Below are 10206 nucleotides of genomic sequence, written 5' to 3' on the forward strand. Positions count from 1 at the left end.
AATATGCTTCGAGATGATTTATTAAACCCACTATAATTTTGCATTCTATGAACATGCATGAAGTAGAATGTAAAATTTTTGGTTTTGGGTGGTTTGTCTTTTTGTCCAAAATCACTTGTGATTCTGCATTCTGTATTGTCGATCACTTGTGATTCTGTACTGCCGATCACTTGTGATTCTGTACTGCCGATCACTTGTGATTCTGTACTGCCGATCACTTGTGATTCTGTACTGCCGATCACTTGTGATTCTGTACTGCCGATCACTTGTGATTCTGTACTGCCAATCACTTGTGATTCTGAACTGCCGATCACTTGTGATTCTGTACTGCCAATCACTTGTGATTCTGTATTGCCTATCACTTGTGTAGTTAATGTTCACAATCTAAGCCTTGACCTTGTGTTTGGTTGCATGCATGGTTGATTGATATTTATTCAATTGGTTTATAATAATATTTATTCATTTGGCATGTAATAATTCATTTGGTTATGTAATTTATTTTATATTTGGTATGTAAAATAGATTAGGTTGTAATTTCATTTTTTAGACAAAATGTATTAGGATATATTTTGTAAAATGATGAAGAATGATGAAGACTTGAAGAACACATGAAGAAGCATTTGGATGCAAGGTTAAGTGGGAGATTTGAAATCTCCTACTTTGTGTAATTACCCCTTATCCGGTGGCATTTGTTTTCGGCTAAACAAATGTCTACCAATATGGCTTGATTGTGAACATATGATTTTGCATGAGTGGTTGTTTTGTATGATTATGTGGATTGTATGTTTGTATGCTACAAGTTAATCACACAAGTTAACAACAAGCAAAATGGAAATTTAATTGGTTAAATTAAAAATGGCTAAAAGGACATTAATAAACGGTTATTAAGATCATGATTAGGATCATATATATAAAATGGTTTATAGACATGAAAATGGATTTTCATAAGAACCATACACTAAATGCATGTTAGTGTATGGCATAAAAGTTTTCTCAAACTAGAATTAATGAAAACTTAAAATCCCTTAACTAAAACAAGGTAAACAAGTTTAACGCCATCCTTTTGTGAGAACACTTGAACATAGTAGGGAACTCATAATGGGATAAAGGTCACCTAACCATTATGAACTAACTAATATGCTTAAGGTAAAATTCGCATGCTTGTGGGATAAAGGTCACCTAACCACTTGTATGTTAATTTTACATGTTCGCACAAGTAGGACGACTTGATTTAGGAATCATGAACTTAGGGTCACCGAAGCATGAGGAACAAATAGGCGTTGATGGGATAAATATGCCATGCAAAAGGATTGCATGATCCCATAACTTAGAAGTTGCAAAAGGATTGAAATTGTCACATAAATGACTACCTAGCTAAATCAAATGACGGGATAAAGGTCACCTAACCGAAATTTGATTTACCGTTGGATTCTAAGATTTAATAAAACAATTAAAAATAAAAGGGTATTGTTTATTAAATTTAAAATCGATACTTAAAAGAACCTTGTTGAATTTTGTAGATGGCCGCCAATAACAACAACATGCAAAACGCACCACTTAACATGAACAACCTATCGTTACGGTCTCTCCTCGAGAAAGACAAACTCAACCATACCAACTTTATGGATTGGTTCCGCAATCTTCGGATTGTCCTCAAACAAGAGGATAAAGCATATGTACTTGAGGACCCCATTCCCGATCAACCGGATGAGAATGATGTGGAGGCAATGGCCTCTTATGATAAGTATTGCCACGACTCCCTTCAAGTCTCATGCTTAATGCTTGGGACTATGATACCCGAACTCCAAAAGGATTTCGAGCACCATAGTGCATACGACATGATAACGCAATTGAAGGAGATGTTCCTTCAACAAGCGCGTGTCGAGCGCTTCGAAACGGTTCGGGCGCTACATGCTTGTCGTATGGACGATACCCAATCGGTTTCATCTTATGTACTTAAGATGAAAAGCCTTATCGATCGTGCTAACCGTCTTAACCTAAACATATCTAATGAGTTAGCCACCGATCTTATCCTTAACTCCCTATCAAAAAGGTTTGATCAATTTGTAATTAATTACAATATGAATGGGATGGATAAGAGCATAGGTGAGCTCCACGGTATGCTTAGAACGGCGGAAACTAGCATGGGTAAAAGGGCTTTACCTGTGTTAGCAATCGATCAAGGTGGATCCAAAGGTAACACCTCTAAGCCTAAGGTGGCTAAGAGAAAAGGACCCGCCCATCAAGGCAAAGGGAAGGGGAAGATGGTTACCCCAACCATCAACAAGGCTAAGAAGCAAAAGGTAGCCGAAAAGTCAAACCCCAAGGAAGACCCATGTTTCGGTTGCGGTGAGATGGGTCATTGGAAACGAAACTGTCCGGTCTACCTTAAGGAGTTGAAGGACAAGAGGGATGCAGGGCAAACCTCAGGTAATATATATATGGTATATATAGAGCTTAGTATTACTTCTTCTAATACATGGGTATTAGACACTGGATGTGGAACTCATATTTGCAATTCTTTGCAGGGGTTCAAAAGAAGTGATCATAAGGCGGGAACATCAACTCTCTATATGGGCAATGGTGCAAAGGTGCATGTTAAAGCTCAAGGAGATTTTATTTTGAAGCTTCCAAGCGGATTGGAACTTATTTTAGAAAATGTTTTGTATGCTCCGGATTTGTGTAGAAACATTATTTCTATTTCTCGCTTAAAACAATGTGGTTACGTTGTTAATTTTATTGATGATGATATTCATGTTTCTAAAGATAATGTATTCTATTTCAAGGCTTCGCCTTCAAATGGAATTTATGAATTGGTTCATGATGACACATCATCTAGTAGCTCAATGTACCATACAAGCACCAAGAAACTCAAAAGGGATTTGAGTGATTCCTACTTATGGCATTGTCGCCTTGGTCACATAAACAAGAACCGAATACATACACTTCAAAAGAATGGACTTTTGAAATCAAATAAAATGGATTCGTTTGAAGTATGTGAATCTTGTTTACAAGGCAAGATGACTAAAACACCTTTCAAAGGGACCTATGAAAGGGCTAAAGATTTATTGGGATTAATACATTCGGATGTATGTGGACCCTTTAAACCCATGACTAGGAAAGGTGAAAGATACTTTGTTACTTTCATTGATGACTTTAGTCGTTTCGGATATGTCTACTTATTAAGACACAAGGACGAAACGTTTGAAGCATTCAAAGAATATCAAAACGAAGTACAAAATCAACTCAATAAGACAATTAAGGTACTACGTACCAATAGAGGAGGTGAATACCTAAGCGATGCCTTCCAAGATCATCTTAGGAGTTGTGGGATTATCTCACAACTTACTCCACCCGGAACACCCCAACTTAATGGAGTTTCCGAAAGGAGGAACCGAACCCTAATGGATATGGTTCGATCTATGATGGCAAGAAGCTCGTTGCCTCTATCATTTTGGGGTTATTGTCTAAGCTCCGCGGCTCGTATTTTAAATATGGCCCCAACCAAGAAAGTGGAACGAACTCCTCATGAGATGTGGTTTGGTAAACCTCCATCTCTATCATACTTAAAGGTATGGGGATGTGAAGCTTATCCTAAGCGTTACGTCCCTAATAAGTTGAATGCTCGATCCACGAAGTGTATCCTCATAGGATATCCCAAGGATGATATGGGATACTATTTCTATGATCCATCCGAGCAGAATGTATTTGTTGCTCGGAAGGCGGAATTCCTTGAAACTAAGTTCCTAATGGAAGGAAATAGTGAAAGGAAGATAGATCTTGAAGAGGTTCAAGATCAAGTAGATGATACACAATTGGTTGGCACTAGTACTCAACATGAGGATGTTGAAAATGATCAAGTGGATGATCAAGGTACACAAGACGTTCGAAGATCTGGTAGGATTAGCAATCCTCCTGAGAGATATGGGTTTCTCATAGATGGTTGCTATACGGTTGATTTGGATGAACCAACAAACTACCAAGATGCTTTATCAAGGATTGATAAAGATAAATGGCAGGAAGCCATGAACGCCGAGATGCAATCCATGTATGAAAACCAAGTGTGGGAACTTGTTGAGCAACCTCCTAGCTCTAAGCTAGTTGATTGCAAATGGCTTTTCAAAATGAAAACCGACATACATGGAAACTTGGATACATATAAAGCTAGACTTGTTGCAAAAGGTTTCACTCAAACTCAAGGGGTTGATTATGATGAAACTTTCTCGCCTGTGGCAATGCTAAAGTCTATTAGGATATTATTTGCCATTGCTGCTCACTACGACTATGAAATATGGCAAATGGATGTCAAAACCGCTTTCCTAAATGGATATCTTATGGAAGATGTCTATATGGTCCAGCCTGAAGGTTTTGTTGATCCAAAATATCCTAAAAGGGTATGCAAGTTAAAGAAGTCAATCTACGGATTGAAACAAGCATCTAGAATGTGGAATCATCGTTTCAATGAGGAAGCCGAGAAATTTGGCTTCATTAAAAATGGTGATGAAGCTTGTGTATATAAGAAAGCTAGTGGGAGCACTATCATGTTCCTTGTACTATATGTGGATGATATATTATTATTTGGGAATGATATTACCACAATGCAAGGAGTCAAAACTTGGCTAAAGAGTTGCTTCTCCATTAAGGATCTTGGAGATGCACAATACATATTGGGGATAGGGATCTATAGGAATAGATCCAAGAGATTGATAGGTTTAAGTCAAAGTACATACATTGATAAAATCTTGAAAAGGTTCAAGATGGAAAACTCTAAGAGAGGTTTGGTACCTATTCAAAAGGGAACCGTTCTCAGTTCATCTCAGTGTCCTGCCACGAAAGATGAACAAGAGAGAATGAAGAAAGTCCCATACGCATCTGCTATTGGGTCTATCATGTATGCAATGATATGTACTAGACCGGATGTATCATGTGCTCTAAGCTTGACAAGTAGATACCAGAATAACCCAGGAAATAGTCATTGGATTGCTGTTAAAAGCATATTGAAATACCTTAGGAGGACTAAGGATATGTTTCTAATATATGGGTCTGGTGAGGAGGAACTCGCTGTAAAAGGTTACGTGGACGCGAGTTTCCAAACTGATCGAGATGACTCTCGATCACAATCCGGTTATGTCTTCATGTTAAATGGTGGTGCGGTCTCTTGGAAGAGTTCGAAACAGGAGGTTGTTGCGTTATCCACTACAGAGTCGGAGTACATTGCCGCCTCACTGGCAGCTCAGGAAGCTGCATGGATGAAGAAATTCATCGACGACTTAGGAGTGGTCCCTTCCATTCAGGACCCTCTTGAGATCTTTTGTGACAACGAGGGTGCGATTGCTCAAATCAAGGAACCTCGTGCTCATCAAAAGACTCGTCACATTGAGCGGAGATTCAACTACATCAGGGATGAGGTTGAAAAGGGAAAGATATGTATTCACAAAGTTCACACAGATCATAATGTTGCGGATCCACTCATGAAGCTTTTACATGGGCCAAAACATGAGGGACATGTTTGTGCGTTAGGGCTTCGATATTCTAGTGATTGGAATTGATCTACTTTATGTATTGTAACGGAACGAATTAGTTCAAACTCATTAATATAATTATGGTATTAATTTATTAATTTTAAGTTATGTTCCTATTTTGCATATTTCACCCATGAATAAGCAATTATTCTAAATTTCCGTAGTCGATCACATTTGTGGGAACAAGTGTGAGGTTTAGACTATTATGAACTCGGATTGGTATACATTCATAGGTTGAATGTGGGGCAAGGTTGCAACCAAGGTTCATAGATATTTGTGGGAAACAAATATTGGAAGACCCGCTCTCAAGAATTACTGTATAGAGCCTTTGTGGTTGATCACATGTAATCTTGAGTAAAGGCGAATATCATTATATCCTCTGACCTGAGATACATATTGGGTTCGGATATTCACCAAGTACTGTGCCTTGATTCTTTCCTTCGCTATTCTGAAACATGGTAGTACATAAGGAAGAACTCAGGTATATTACAAAGTGTATATCTAGGACGTATGTAGTCAAGAAGGAATTTGTCCCTCTTATTCGTTGAGAGTCAGATGTCTAAGGCCTGAAAAGTTAAATCTATAAGAGAGTGATCACTCTGTATCTCTTGGATTCAACATGACATCTAGGACGAAAGGAAATAATGAAAGATTCACCTAATCATATTCGAGATGGTAACTCGAAAGGGATGATGTTATTGAATGGCACAAAGTCATAACATATTAGGGGTGATGGACGGTGTGTTAGGCTGTATCCATCACTAGCATTAATTTCTTATGTTTCTCGTGCAAGTGGGAGATTGAAGGTATTTCGTATGCCCGAGAGACATATTAAATTAATGTGGCTAATATGTTATGATCCAAGTCGGGTCATACCCAATAACAAACTTACCGACACCTTATACGTATTTAATCTTGACGATTGGATCATTGATCAAATACGCGACACTTGAATTTTAAGAAAAATGGTTTTCTTAAAGATTACTTGAAGTGTATATATAAATTATGGAATAATTTATATAACAAGAGTTTAAATTATTTATGGGTTAAATAATTGATTTTGTTATGCTACATTTTATAAAGTTTGGTTTTATAAAAATATAAATGTACATAACAAATATATATATATGGAAGTATTATAAAAAGTTTTATAAAATTTAATCCTCCCATTTTATAAAACTTATTTAATAATACTTGAAAGAGAAGTGGCATGGGGAATGAGATACACATGCTTTAGACTTGGAATCTTTCACCCATACTTTCTCAATTCCATATGTAAGCATCTTGACTCTTGTAGGAACCAACACATGCAATTAACACTTCAAAATTCTGCAAAAAAAACTCTCCCAACAGCTGCTAAAAGCCGTGGGGTTTAAGGGCCATAGGTGGTTCACAAATTTAATTTTTGCAAGCCATATTCAAGTGTTATCAAATCCTAACCAAAGTACAAGGTGTTGGTGCAAAGTTTGGGGTATAATCACTTGAGGTTTCATTGTTTTGGAGCTCCATTCATCATCATCATCTTCATCATCAACTACATAGCTTGGAGAAGGTATAAACACTTTACTTGCTTGTAGTTTGTAAGTATATATCACAACTTGATCCTAATTGGGATTTAACTTTAAATGGTTAAAGATTAACAAGTTCAATTGGTAATGATTTCATGCTTCCGCTTATATTTGATTCTTAAAAGGTTTTAAGTACAATGTAACTTGTTAAATCCCAACACATTTAATACTTTGAAACCCTAGACTAGTCACCAATTAGTATTCAAGACTCAATTTTACCCAAGAACACCCAAAATCACCAATAATGGGTTTTGTGTTCATCATTTACTCAAACCCTAACCCTTACACTAAATCAAAGTAAGGAAAATAAAATTAGAACATACCACAACTACCACAACGAAGCTAGAGATAAGATGAACGACTTTAATGCTTGAACTTTAACCCAAAACAAGCTCCTTCCTCTTGGATTTAAGCTTTCTCTCTCAAAAATCACAATCTCTCTCTAGAATTAAAGTTAAAGTGATAAGGTTGTTGATAATGGAGTAATGGTGCTCCATAAACTGACCTATATATCTTTAACCCGTCCATAAGTGAATTTTTGAAAATGCCCATCAAAATATCTGATTTAAAAAGCTGGAACCCGGCTACAGTAAGGGTGCGCGGCGCGCTCCCTTTAGTGTGCGCGGCGCGCACTAGGCTCAGCTCACTCAGTGACTTCTGTTTAACTGCACAACATCACCCACACTCTATGTAACATATTTACACTGCTGTACAAACTGATTAGGGTCTTAAAACTCTCCCCCACTTAGATTGGATCACGTCCTCGTGATCCGCACCAAATACTTGAAGTTAAGCACTCTACCTTGAACATTTCCGTCTCCAATGCGGAATTACACTTGTAGCAATCACTCATCCGGGTTCTCACTTCGTACACTAACGCATCATAATACAACAACCGTACTTCACACTTCCATTCGATCAAAATTCTCACCACTCACTCGGAAATACACCGCGAAAACATCATAATATATCTTTCCAAAAGCCATAGCACTCCATCATTTCACGATATCGGGTAACTAACCCACGAGACCCAATAACTACAACTGTTTGCTCTTACGCCGAGTATCCAAACTCGTACACTGCACTCCACAATCGTCCTAAAAGTAGTACAATCCACCGACAATCATTGTCGTCACGCCTATAAATCGTGGAATATTCGGGAATCATCCCGACACTTTTCGAAAATCTCTCGTATCCCTCTATCGGGAACTTCGCCATACCGTCTCACGTCGCTAACTACCTTCGCAATTAACTCCAAAGTCCAACTTGGGGCTTTTTCGAAGACCATCGAAGCTTTCCTTTCCTAAATGAGCGACACCCGTTCGCTCATCACGTCTACTAGATAGGAACTTTTCCGCATTCTCCGGCGTTGGTCATACTAAATAATCCTTCCAAGGATTCGCTATAAGATATTCGAACCTCGGTCTTTCAAATCATTTGAGTGTCAACGCTCGCTAAACATCACACTATACCACCGTTGTAAATTCGAGTTTCTCACCGGTACCCAAAATCAAAGCAATCACATCATCGGGGTCAAAAGTTACACTAGTAGGTATAAGGAGGCACCTGACGTTGAGTTATCCAACTCCGATTACTAACACCGAGTCTCCCAGACTGGACCCTTACGGGGTCTACTCCTGATGTCACACGTCACCTAACTACACGCGGTCACACAAATCTAACGAACCTTACGGCTCGACACCCATGACTTCCTAGCGGCACCTGCTAGTCACTATCCACCTAGGCCGCATAGCTAGTCTACTTATATTCCATCTCAACACTAAGGAGGCGCTTGGAACACCAAGGCTTACACCTTTCCAACTTGGTCCTAACCATTAACCCGGTTACCTACATACATAAGGATAGTTAACCACCAAGACTCTACTCGCACACGAACGCGATTAACGGAAATGCCTCTAGAACGGCACACCGCGTACACCCCCAAAATCATAAAAGAAAAGAGTGGCCGTCAAGAGCGTACAACACTCGCCACACAATCACAAAACCGCCATTGAAATTGAATCGTCAATTAATCATTAATTCGAAGATTATTCCAATAACTAAATGCACACTTGCACGCATTCCGAAACGTGCAATACACACAACATCCGAAGTCTATAATGATCACTTAGAATACGCGAAGTCGTCACGTATTCTTCCAACTTCTCTAGGCAATCATTCTCTAAGAGTCAACATTAATAACCAAATTGTCACCCGCAATTTACTAAAGTCCACAAGTCCGAGTACAAAGTTTGCTCAATCCCTTATATCGGGAAGAACTTAACCGATCTCGTGCCAAGATATCAATCCCCTAGCGTACCCTTACCAAGTACAATGCTAAAAACCATCAAGTCTCAACCTAATGTCAACAACCCAAAAGATGAAGGCCAAGTAAAATGAATCCTTACGGATAACACCTTCCACCTAACACCCCTCTTAGTACGCATACACGGCTAATACGCACCTACCACAAGTATTTGATTAGAACACGGCTATTGTATCACTAGTCACACAACATGGTCCTCATGACCGAACCACCGACGTATACAACCAGTAGTTTTCAATACTAACAATAAGAAGGTTATTCAATACAAAACTCAAGGTGTACAAAAACGGCTATCGTGATTGATAAGGCTAAAAAGGAACATATATTTCATAGCAATATCCCTTCTAAATAATAGGTTTTCATATGTAATTGTATTATATTTTCATTGTAATTGTTTAAATAAATAAGTGCGAAGAAAAAAGGCGAAAACGAATATTGAAGACACAAACGTCCAAAAAGCTCAAATGTACAAGATACAATTCAAAAGGTTCAATTTATTGATGAGAAACGTCTAAAAATGACAAGAGTACAAGTTAGAAAACGCAAAGTACAAGATATTAAATTGTACGCAAGGACGTTCGAAAATTCGGAACCGAGACATGAACCAACTTTCAACGCTCGACTCAACGGAGCTAAAATTACAAGTTAACTATGCTCAAGAATATAATATAATATTTAAATAATTCATAATAAGAATAATAATAAATAATAAAAAGTTGTTAATTGAGCATAGTTAAGGGGTCATAAGTGAAAATTTTAAATCACCAATTGTCTATAAAATGAAATTCAC

This window comes from Rutidosis leptorrhynchoides, chromosome 6, assembly GCF_046630445.1.
Source record: "Rutidosis leptorrhynchoides isolate AG116_Rl617_1_P2 chromosome 6, CSIRO_AGI_Rlap_v1, whole genome shotgun sequence".
Classification (NCBI taxonomy): domain Eukaryota; kingdom Viridiplantae; phylum Streptophyta; class Magnoliopsida; order Asterales; family Asteraceae; genus Rutidosis; species Rutidosis leptorrhynchoides.